The 12,389-nt window shown below is 38.1% G+C and overlaps 1 pseudogene; it reads right to left on the reverse strand.

Moving 5' to 3' along the window:
• Positions 1–3,927: 3,927 nt before the first annotated feature.
• On the reverse strand, positions 3,928–8,014 carry LOC134386550 (katanin p60 ATPase-containing subunit A1-like; annotated as a pseudogene).
• Between the last annotated feature and the right edge of the window lie 4,375 nt (positions 8,015–12,389).

A 12,389-nucleotide genomic window follows, 5' to 3' on the forward strand; every position in this document is an offset into this window, starting at 1 on the left:
AGTGAAACAAAATCTTTAACATGCTCTTTTAACTATGTATGAAAATTATGATTTTACTTTTTTGAAGAATTTCTTATAACAGTTTTGGAGGTCTTCTACCAGGATATCTAATGGATACACTTAACTGGACCAGGTACACTTTGGCACTAGAGAAGTGCACCTCATGGGTAGTTTAAGCCCAGTATGTCTTTTCTTGGCTCCCAAAGGTGAACCCAAAGCAGCAATAAAATTTGCTTATGTTGTTTTTCTATTTTTAATTCTCCTCTCTACTAATTTTGTGTTTTGTTTTTGGTTCTTTTACAACTGACAAATTATTTCCCCATGGTGGCAGCAATGACTGGCAATTTGTTTTTATGGTCTGACAGTTTGGTGACCTCTTAGAAGAATTAGTGGCTTACAGAGATCTATTCTCTGCTGGGTGAGAGACAACAGGGTATTTGATTTGTTAGTGTTTTTCTATTTATCTATTTAGAGCTCAGGTCAACTAGGAATTTTCTGCCTATAAGGAAAAGGACAACTCTTTAGGATCTGGACTGATGATTTATAGTGATATTGTGTTTACTCTTGACCCACTGCTAAATTTTAGATTTAGAACTCTAAATACTCTCTGTTTCTCAGTATATGTGTCTATAATTCAGAAAAACCTTTACTTTTAATGTTTCTAAAAAATTAATGTATTATTTTTCCATCTAAGGATGTTAATGACAAATTAGACTGTAAACTTTTAAATTAAAAAGGTCTGTTATGACTGGCTGATAGAGGTAAATAAGCACTTACATGGATTGAAGATTCCTAAATTCCCAGAAAATAATGAACTTTTAATACTTTAAATGTGCTAGAATCTAAAAGGAAAAAAAAAATCTTACTGAAACCAAAAAGTAACATTTTAAGAAGCCAAATCATGGAATTTAGGTGAATCTTTGGCAAACAAGACTAATTTAATATTTTTGGATTAATAAAACCAGCTACATCTTCTCTATCAGTGTGAAGTATAATGTAATCCTATATTAATCCTGTTTGAGAATGTTGTTCCTGAATTTATACTGATTTATTGATGAAACAAGCTAACATTGTTTCTACTTTATGTTTAAGACTATAAAAAATATAAATTTCTATTTAGCTAGATTGAATTATTATTCTGATTTTCAACAGTAGTTTCATTTTATAGCACGACAGCTTGAAGATAATTTCTTTAGGTAACTTAGAAACTTGGACTTACACTAAATTAATTTTTAGGAATTTGTTGTATGCCTAGATCATTTTTAAATGAGATACAACACTGAAATATCAATTACAAAGGATAATTGTTCAGTTTATATGTTTTTGCTTTGTATTTTAAATGCTACAAAGAGGCTATTTCTTTGTCTGTTAACTAATGTGCTTATTCTTGCCACTTTGAGAAGCTATACAAGGATACGTGTAGCTTTAGAAAATTGTGTTATGTGTATTCATGAGCTCTGCTAGTATGCTAAAATGCCAGTGTGTGATATACAGTTCACAATTACCCACCTCTGGTTTTCTGTGAGATAGAGCTATTTCAATAAAAAGGTTATTATGAATACAAATTGTTAAGACTATACTTAAGAGCAATAGTTTCAGAGAAATACAACTACGTACATGCTTTTGTTTTTCAAGGAAAATAGTTTATTTCTAAAGCAGCTGTTCTTGGGGTATTTGGTCTATAATCTCCTATGTGCCACACTTCCACCAGCAATGAATAAGTAATCCAGTTTCTCTATATCCCTACCAGCATTTGGCATTGTCACTAAATTTCATTTTAGTCATTCTGTAGTGATATCTCATTGTGTGTAGCAATATCTCATTGTGATTTTAATTTGCATTTCTCTGATGGCTAATAATGTGGAACATCTTTTCATGAGCTGATTTGCCATGTGTATATCTTCTTCAGTGAAATGTCTCTTGATATCATTTCCCCATGTTTTAGATAGCATGCTCTTTTCTGTTGGATTTTGACAGTTCTTTATATATTCAAGATACCCATCCTTTGCCTGATACATTTCGAAAATCTCTTCTCCCACTCTGTAGCTTGTCTTCTCATCTCTCTGACATGGTCTTTCATAGAGCAAAAGTTTTCAGTTTTGTGAAATCCAATGTATCAACATTTTTTTCATTGATCATGCTTTTGGTGTCAAAGGTAAGGACTCTTTTCCAGGGGAGAATGATATCAGCAAAATGATAGAATAGGACTTTCCAGTACTCATTTCCTCACCTAGTACTCATTTCCTCACCTAATGTCCAATTGAACAACTGTCTACACACAAAAATCCTTTCACAAGGGCTAAGGGGTTCAGATGAGAGATTACAGCACATGGGTGGAGCTAAGAAATAAATAAATGAAGCATTGAAGAGGGCAAAAAGGACAGTTTCACCATACTCATGTCACCCCTGCCCAAGCCCAGGCAGTACAGTGTGGAGAGAGATTTCCTCCATGAGAGAAAAGGAGAGTGAAGTGAGCACCTCACTTTCCTGTAAACCCCTGCACCAGATCTGCCCCCATGAACCCCTCACCAGGCCAGCTCTCAAAGACGTAGGCTCCAGGCCAACCCATGTGGACCAGCTGTCAAGCCCCTCCCAGTGTCAGAACATGTCCAGTGGCCCCAAGCTCCTAGCTGGTCTACAAAAACTCAGGACCAGGCCCATTTCCATAGATCCAGATGCCTGGCCCATCCCAGAACCAGGAGAGTACTTTCAGACTCAGACCCCAGGCCCATTTTATGAACCCAGCCACCTGGCTCACACCTGTGAACCCAGGTGTTAGGTCTGCCCCTGTGGATACAGGAACCAGGCCTGCTCACCTATCTGGTGATATAGGCACCATACTGGTCTGCCTAAGGATTCCAGAAGTAAGCCCACCTGTGGGCCTATGAGATGGCTCACCCAAAATCTCTGGATAGGCTGACTGGTAAAGGGCATTCCCAAATGAAGCCAGTTTGTAAAGTTTGAAAAAGATGCCTACTTCTTTAAAAACACAAACATGAACACAAGGCACAGGTATAATGAATAATCATGGAAATATAACAGTGCCCAAAACCAAAATAAATCTCCATTAACTGACACTAAAGAAATAGAGATCTCTGAACTGCCTGACAAAAATTAAAACAAATCATTTTAAAGAAATTCAGTGAGCAACCAGAGAAAACAGAGACAAACAAAATCTGAAAAACAATTCATGAACAAAATTAGAAGTTCAACAAAGCGATAGAAACCATAAAAAAAGAACCAAACAAAAATTCTGGAGCTGAAGAACTCCAGATGCACTGGACTAAAAAATTCTTTAGAGAGCTTGAAGAGCATTTTTGATCAAGCAGAAGAAAGAATCAGCAAACTGAAAGATAGCCCATTTGAAATCACCCAGTCAGAAAAACAAAAAGAAAAAAAAAATAGTGAAGAAAGCTTATGTGACTTATGGGACACCATCAAGGGAAGCAAAAAAAAAAAAAAAAAAACATCATGGAAATCCCAGAAGGAGTAGAAAAGAAGGAGGGAAACAGAGTTGACTTAAAAAGAAATAACAGAAATTTTTTCAAACTTGGAGAGAGAAGTGAACATCAAGATCAATGTAGCCCAAAGAACACTGAATATATTACATTAAAGAGATCATCACCAAGACACATTATAATAAAATTCTCAAAAATCAAAAATAAAGAGAGAATTTTGAAAGCACTGAGACAAATGATTCATCACATTCAAGGTAACTTTCAACCTATTTCAAGACTATCAGTTGATTTCTTTCTTTTTTTTTTTTTTGCAACAATAAAAAAATTGCCTTTATTCAGAATCATGAGAATTTTAAAAATCTTACCATTATGAAAGTTTTAAAAAATATACCACTCACTGCAATGAAACACTACATTTAATTAGTATTTAAACACTTAGGCAGATTTCTCACAGTTTACATGTGAGAATTTAGCATGATCCAAACTCAAATGTCCATTTCTCATATCTTTCAATGTCTGCAGCAGATACTGACTTAGAAAGCTTTTTAAAAGCCATTTCAAAATTCTCCATAGTTGTAGGCATGTGCATGTCTTCTCTTGAAAGATTTCGGATTTCTTCTGGGGTCAAACCTTCAATACGCCTTCTCATTGCCATCAAGGATGCATCCCTGCACATGTTGGTAATGTCGGCACATGAATAACCTTCCATGTCTTCTGCTATGCTTGCAAGGTCAACATCATCAGCCAATTCTAGCTCATGTAAACTTATTTGTAATAGCTCCTCCCTGCCTTTTGCTGATGGTAAAGGAATTGTTTTAGTCTGTTTTGTGTTGCTATAACAGAAACACCTGAGACTGGGTAATTTATAAAGGAAAGCGGTCTATTTGGCTTATGATTCTTGGACAGCTGCATCTGACTTGGGCCTCAGGCTGCTTCTACTCATGGCAGAAAGTGGCAGGCAGCCAACGGGTACAAGCAGATCACATGGTGAGAGGAAGCAAGAGAGAGGAAACAAGAGAGAGGAAGCAAGAGAGAGAGAAGGTGCAGGGTGTTTTTAAGCAATGAGCTCTCGCAGGAACTATTAGAGCGAAAAATCACTCATTAATCCCCCCTCCCCCAGGGAGAGCATTAATCCATTCATGAAGGATCTGCCCCCATGACTCAATCAGTTTCCAAAACTCCCACATTGGGGATCAAATTTCCACATGAATTTTGGAGGGGACAACACATACAAACTCCATCATTCCACCCCTGGCCCCCCAAAACTCATGTCACTCTCACATACAAAATGCAATCATTCTATTCTAACAGTCCTAAACGTCTTAGCTTGCTCCAGCACCAACTTAAAAGTCCAAGTCCAAAGTCTCCTCTGAGACCAAAAGCAAAAGTCCTTCCAGCTTTGAACCTGTAAAAGTCTAAACCAAATTTATCTACTGCCAAGATACAGTGGTAGAACAGGCATTGGGTATACATTCCCATTCCAAAAGGGAGGAATAGGCCAGAAGAAAGGAAAAACAGGTCCCAAACAAGTCCAAAACCCAGCAGGGCAGGTATTAAATCTCAAGGCTGGCAAATCAGGTACCTTGATTCCATGTTCAACTGCATCTGCACACAGTGTGGGGGTTGGGTCCCCAAGTCCTTGGGCAGCTCCACTCCTATGGCTTTCCTGGTCTCAGGCCACACTTCACCTCTCCCAGCCTGGTGTTCCACTCTCATAGCTCCACAGGTCTGGGGACTCCATGGCGGTCCCACTCTCATGGCTCCAGTAGGCATGGTGCTATTAGAGTTTCTCTGCTGCAACTCTGACCCCACATTTCTGCTCTGCATTGCTCTAGTAGATGGCCTCTGTGGTGGCTCCACCCCTATGGCAGGTCTCTGCCTGGGTCCCCAGGCTTTTACATACATCCTCTGGAATCTGGGAGGAGGATGCCACACCTCCACTGCTCACATGTCCTGCTGGCCTGCAGACTTAACACAATGTGGACGCCACTGAGATTTCAGGCCTCTACTCTCCAGGGCTGCTGCACAAATCACACTTGGGGCTGCTCCAGCTGGAGCAACTGGGATGCAGGAAGCAGGATCCCGAGGGCAGCTGTGCCCCAGGTCTGTCCTCCAGGATAACTCAATCCTGCTAGGCCTCAGGGCCTGTGAGGGGTGGGGCACCCTTCCAGACTTCTCAAATGCCTTTAGGGCATTTTTTCCATTGTCCTGGTTCTTAGCATCTGGCTGCCTCACTGCCAAGATAATGTCTTTAGCAACCAGCTTATCTGCTTCACCCTTGCATTGTTCTCCAGCTCTCTGCTTCTTTACTGCATGGCCAGGCTGCAAATTTTCCAAAACTTTATGCTCTGCTTCCCTTTTATTTTTATTTTATTTTAATTTTTTTTTTAAAGATGACTGGTAAGGGGATCTTAACCCTTGACTTGGTGTTGTGAGCACCACGCTCAGCCAGTGAGCGAACCGGCCATCCGTATATGGGATCCGAACCTGGGGCGTTGGTGTTCTCAGCACCGCACTCTCCCGAGTGAGCCACGGGCCGGCCCTCTGCTTCCCTTTTAAATTCTGGCTTTATGTTATGCCTTTGCTGCCATAACTCAGAGTAGGCTGTTAGAAGTAGCCATGCAGCATCCTTAATGCTTTGCTGCTTAGAAATTTCTTTGGCCAAATGCTCTGGTTCACAACTCTTAAGTTCCAACTTCCACAAAGTCCAAGGGCATGGACACAATGTGGACAGGTTCCTTGCTATGGTGTAGCAAGGGTGATCTTTTGTCCAATTCTCAATAAGTTCCTCATTTCTATCTGAGACCTCATCATCCACATGGCCTTTACTATCCACATTTCCATCAGCATTCTGCTTGCCACCACATAAGTCTCTAAGACATTCCAAACTTTCCCTCGTCTTTTTTTGCTTCTTCTAAGTCCTCCAAACTCCTCCAACTTTTGCCCAATACCCAGTACCAAAGCTGCATCCACATTTTCAGGTATCTGTATAGCAACACCCCACTCCTCGGTATCAATGTCCTGTTTTAGTCCATTTTGTGTTGCTATAACAGAAATACCTGAGACTGGGTAATTTATAGAGGAAAGAGGTTTATTTGGCTTACAATTCTGGGACAGCTGCATCTGGCGTGGGCCTCAGGCTGCTTCTACTCATGGTGGAAAGTGGCAGGCAGCCAGCAGGTACAAGCAGATCACATAGCTAGAAGAAGCAAGAGAGAAAGAGGAGGTGCCAGGTTTTTTTTAAGCAACGAGCTCTCACGGGAACTATTAGAGCGAGAAATCACTCATTAATCCCTCCTCCCCAGGGAGAGCATTAATCCATTCATGAAGAATCTGCCCCCATGACTCATTCAGTTTCCAACACTGCCACATTGGGGATCAAATTTCCACATGAGTTTTGGAGGGGACAACACATCCAAACTCCATCAGGAATATAGATTCATTTTTCAAGAAGTCATTTTAGAGCCTCATCTATATCCCAGGGAAAATTAGTAGCTGCCGGAACTATAACCATTTTGGAAGGGTCATCATTTTCAGAAGCACCTCCAACACCATCCATTTGAACCAGCAGCTTAGCTTTCACCCTCCTGCTTGCTTCATGCTCTTCAGAAGTCCCTCTGTGACTACAAATGGAATCTATCTCATCGGTAAATATGGTGGCTGGAGAATAAAACTGAGCCATTTCAAACAGAAGATGAACCAGCTTCTCAGACTACTCGGTATTTAGAAGTCAGAGTTGATGAAGAAACATTGAAGAATGTTGTCTTGCATTCTGTAGCTACTGCTTTAGCAAGGAGGGTCTTTCCTGTGCCAGGTGGGCCAACCATCAATGCTCCTTTCCATGGTCTCCTAATGCCCTTAAAAAATTCTGGCATCCACAATGGTAACACCACAGCTTCTTTAAGCAACTTTTTAGCTTCTGCTAAATCAGTGATAACATTGGGATTCTGAGAAATTATATCCATTTCCAAAGCTTCTACTAAATCCTTATCATATCCAGTACTATCAAATTTATTTGTCTCTGGTTCTGTAACTGTGGCAGGCAATTTATTATTCTTTTCCTCTCTTCCTTTGTTCTGTTCTTTCTTTTCATGACAACAAACAGCTTTCCCTCTGTCACTGTGAAGAATTTGTGCAGATCGACGGTGAACTCTGCCAGTTGTACTTGGATGGCTACCATGTGGTTTAGGGTCACTGTACTGAGGAGACTGGCATTTTCTAGGTCCTGGGGAGGGCCTTCATTCAACAGGCACAAGCAAGGACCAGACTTCTCTCTCAGAAGCTGGAAGCTCATGTTATGCAGTTTTCAAGGGAGTGCTGTCTGATTTAAAGCTCTCTAGTATTTTCATGATATCCTTAACATGTTTAGCTTCCACATTTATTTCCTGCCAAACCTGCAGCCATTTTGGCTGGAGTTATGTATCTTTCACTGAGTACAGACAGTTGTTCATTTGATCAAGAACTCCCTGATAATAGATCATTGCAGAGTCATAGTTTCCCAGCAATGCATAGTCACGAGACAATTTTACATTCTCACTAATCATAAGAAGACTCATGCTCAATTGTAAGCTATGGCTGCCAAGGCTCCTCAGGAAACTTCCCACCACCAGGTGGAGGGGAAGGGCCGAGTGGGGCTCTGGACAGTGGGGAAGGCGGGCCCGGCGCAGCCCCAACCACCCCGCTCCTGCTCACGGCCCCAGCACTGCCAAATTCAACTGTCACCACCTCCTCCAAGACTATCAGTTGATTTCTCAGCAGAAACTATGCAGAACAGGAGAACTTGGGATGACATATTTAAAGTGATGAAAGAATAAAACTGCCAGCAAAGAATACTATACGGGGGAAAGCTGCCTGTCAAAAATGAAGGAGAGATAAACAAAAGTGAGGAAGTTAATCACCACTAGATCTGATTTGTAGAAAATATTAATGGGAGTTCTTTAATTTGAAACGAAAGGATGGTAGTTAGTAACAAAAAAATATATGAAAGTATAAACCCACTGTAAAGGCAAGAAAACAGTCAAATTTAGAATACTCATACTGTGATGGTGGTGCATAAATCATTTTAATCTAATGCAAAAGTTAAAAAACAAATGTATTAAAAATAGCTAGCTACAATAATTTGTTAATGAATGCACAACATATAAAAGATTTAAATTGTAACATTGATAACTATAAAATGAGAAGTTGAAGTGTAGTTTTTGTGTGCAAAGTTAAGTTGGTACCAGCTTAAAAACATGTGTTTTGTGTAAACATGGCAACCATGAATGTAAGAAAACCTCTAGTAGACACACAAAAGATAAAGAGAAAGAAATCAAGCATACCATTACAAGAAAAATATCAAATTATAATGGAAGAAAGCAAGAGAAGAAAGAAACAAAGGAACTACAAAAAATTAAACAAAATGTCAATAGTAAATCCATACCTGTCAATAATTACTTTAAATGTAAATGTATTGCATTCACAATCAAAAGACATAAAATGGCTGAATGAATTTAAGAAAAATAACAAGATCCAACTTTATACTACCTATAGGGAACTCACTTTAGCTTTAAGGACACACATAGGCTGAAAGCAAAGGGATTGAAAAAGATATTCCATGCAAATGGTAACCAAAAAAGAAGAGGGGTGGCTATACTTACATCAGACAAAACAGACTTTAACTTGAAAACTGTCACAGGAGACAAAGAAAGTCATTATATAATGATGAAGTGATCAATTCATCAAGAGGATGTAACAAGTATAAAGATATATGCACCCAATACGAGAATGCCTAAATAAACAAAGCAAATATTAACAGAACTGAAGGGAGAAATAGACAGCAATCCAATAATTGTAGGGGACTTCAGCCCCACTCGCAACAATGTATAGATCATCTAGAGAGAAAATCAATAAGGAAACAGCAAAATTGAACAACAATGGAGACCAAATGGACCTAACAGACATATACAGAACATTCCATCCAAGAGCACAAGAATACACATTCTTTTCTAGTACACATGGAATATTCTACAGAACAAATCATACATTAGACCACAAAACATGTCTTAACAAACTTGAGAAGGATGAATTCATATCAAGTGTCTTTTCCAACCAAAATGGTATGAAGCTAGAAATCAATAAAAGAAAGAAAATTAGAAAATTCACAAATGTGTGGAAGTTAAACAACACATTCCTGAACTACCAATGGGTTAAAGAAAAATCAAAAGGAAAAAAAAATATATGAGACAAAGGAAAATGTAAACAAGACATATAAAAACTTATGGAATGCAACAAAAACAGTTGTAAGAGGAAACTTTATAAATGACAATAAGCCCTAACATTAAGAAAAAAAAAATCTCAAATAAATAACCTGACTTTATACCTCAAGGAACTAGAAAAAGAAGAAAAAACTAAGCCCAAATTTAGCAGAAGTAAGGAAATAATAAAGACCAGACAGGAATACATGGCTAGAAAAACAATATAAAAGATCGGTGAAACTATGAGTTGGTTTTTCAAAAAGATAAACAAAAACTGACAAACCTTTAGCTAGACTAAGAAGAAAGGAGAGACAACTCAAATAAATAAAATTAAAAATTAAACAGAAGACATTACCCCTGATATCACAGAAAAACAAAGGATCATAAGAGACTACTACAAACAATTATACATCAATAAATTGGATAACATAGAGGAAATGAATAAATTTCTAGAAACATGTGGCATGCCAAGACTAAATAATGAAAAAATAGAAAGTCTGAACAGATCCGTAAGACCTTGAGTGAGTAATCAAAAACCTCCCAACAAAGAAAAGCCCAGGGACATATGAATTCACTGGTGAATTCTACCAAACATTTAAAGAAGATTTAATGCAAATCATTCTCAAACTCTTCCAAAACAACAAATAGGAGGGAACACTTCCAAAATCCTTTAATGGACCAGTTTTATACCAGTACCAAAGCCACAGAAGAACACCACAGGAATAAAACTGCAGGCCAATATCCTTGATGAATGTAAGTGCAGAAATCCTCAACAAAATACTAGCAAGCTGAATTTGACAGCATATTAAAAGGATCAAACACCATGATCAAGTGGGATTTATGCTTGGGATGCAAGGATGTTTCAATATACATAGACCAATAAATGTGATACACCACATTAACAGAATCAAGGATAAAATCATATGATCATCTCAGTTGATGTAGAAAAAGTATTTGAGAAAATTCAACATCCTTTCCTATTAGGAACTCGCAACAAATTAGGTATACAACAAATTTGGTACTTCAGCACAATAAAGGCCATATGTAAAAAGCCCACAGCTAACATCACACTCAAAAGGGAAATGCTGAAAGCTTTTCCTCTAAGGTCAGCATGCCCACTCTTGCCACTTCTATTCAGCATAGTAGAAATGCTATCCAGAGCAATTAGGCAAGAAAAAGCCACAAAAGGCATCCAAATTGGATTGAAAAAAGTAAAATTGTTTCTTCTTGCAGATGACATGATCTTATATATAGAAAACCCTAAGGACCTCACCCAAAAACTATTAGAGCTAATTAACACATTCAGTAAAGTTTCAGGATACAAAATCAACATACAAAAATCAGTTGCATTTCTATACATCAACAACAAACTACACAAAAAAGAACATTTAGAAAGCAATCCCATTTATAATAACATAAAAATACTTAGAAATAAATGTTACTAAGGAGGTAAAAGATTTGTACACTGGAAACTATAAAACGTTGATGAAAGAAATTGAGGAAGACATAAAACAAATGGAAAGATATTCAGTATTCATGGATTGGAAGATTTAATATTGTTAAAATATCCTTACCACCCAAAGACATCTACAGATTCAATGAAATTCCTATCAAAATTCCAGTGGCACATTTCACAGAAATACAGGAAAAAATCCTAAAATTTATACGGAACCACAAAAGACCTCAAATAGCCAAAACAATCTTGAGCAAGAAGAAATAAGCTGGAGGCATCACACTGCTTAATCTCAAAATATGCTACAAATTATAGTACTCAAAAAAGTATAGTATGGGCATAAATACAGACATATAGACCAATGGAACAGAGTAGAGAACCCAGAAATAAATTCACACACATATGATCAACAAAGGTGCCAAGAACACACAACAGGGAAAGAATAGCATCTTCTATGAGTGGTATTTGGAAAACTGAATATGCACATGCATAAAAATGAAATAAGATTTCACATCATACACAAAAATCAACTCAAAATGGATTAAAAACTTAAAGTAAAACCTGAAACTGTAAAACTAGTGGAAGAAACATGGAGAAAAAGCTTCTCAATGTTGGTCTGGCAATGACTTTTTTTTTTGGATAAGATCCCAAAAGTACAGACAACAAAAGCAAAAACAGGCAAATAGGACTGCATCAAACTAAAAAGCTTCTGCCTAGCAAAGGAAACAATTAACAGAGTGATAAGCCAACCTATGGAATGGGAAAAATATTTGCAAATCATATATCTCATAAAGGATTAATACACAAAATATATAAGGAACTCAAACAACTGAAGAGCAAGAAAACAAATAACCCAATTAAAAAATGAGCAAAAGACCTGAATAGACATTTTTCAAAGAAGATATACAAATGACCAACAGGTATATGAAAAAATGTTCAACATTACTAATCATCAGGGAAATGCAAATCAAAACCACAATGGATATCACCTCATACCAATTCGAATGCCTGTTACAAGAAAGACAAAAGATAAATGTTGATGATGTGGAGAACAGGGAACCCTTGTTTAGTTGCTGGGGATGTAAACGACCACAGCCACTATGTAAAACAATACAGAGGTTCCTCAAAAGGTTAAAAATAGTGGGCTGGCCCTGTGGCTCACTCAGGTGAGTGCCGTGTTGGCAGCGCCGAGGCTGCGGGATTGGATTCTATATAGGGATAGCCGGTGCGCTCACTGGCTGA

Source organism: Cynocephalus volans, chromosome 9, assembly GCF_027409185.1.
Source record: "Cynocephalus volans isolate mCynVol1 chromosome 9, mCynVol1.pri, whole genome shotgun sequence".
Taxonomy (NCBI): Eukaryota; Metazoa; Chordata; class Mammalia; order Dermoptera; family Cynocephalidae; genus Cynocephalus; species Cynocephalus volans.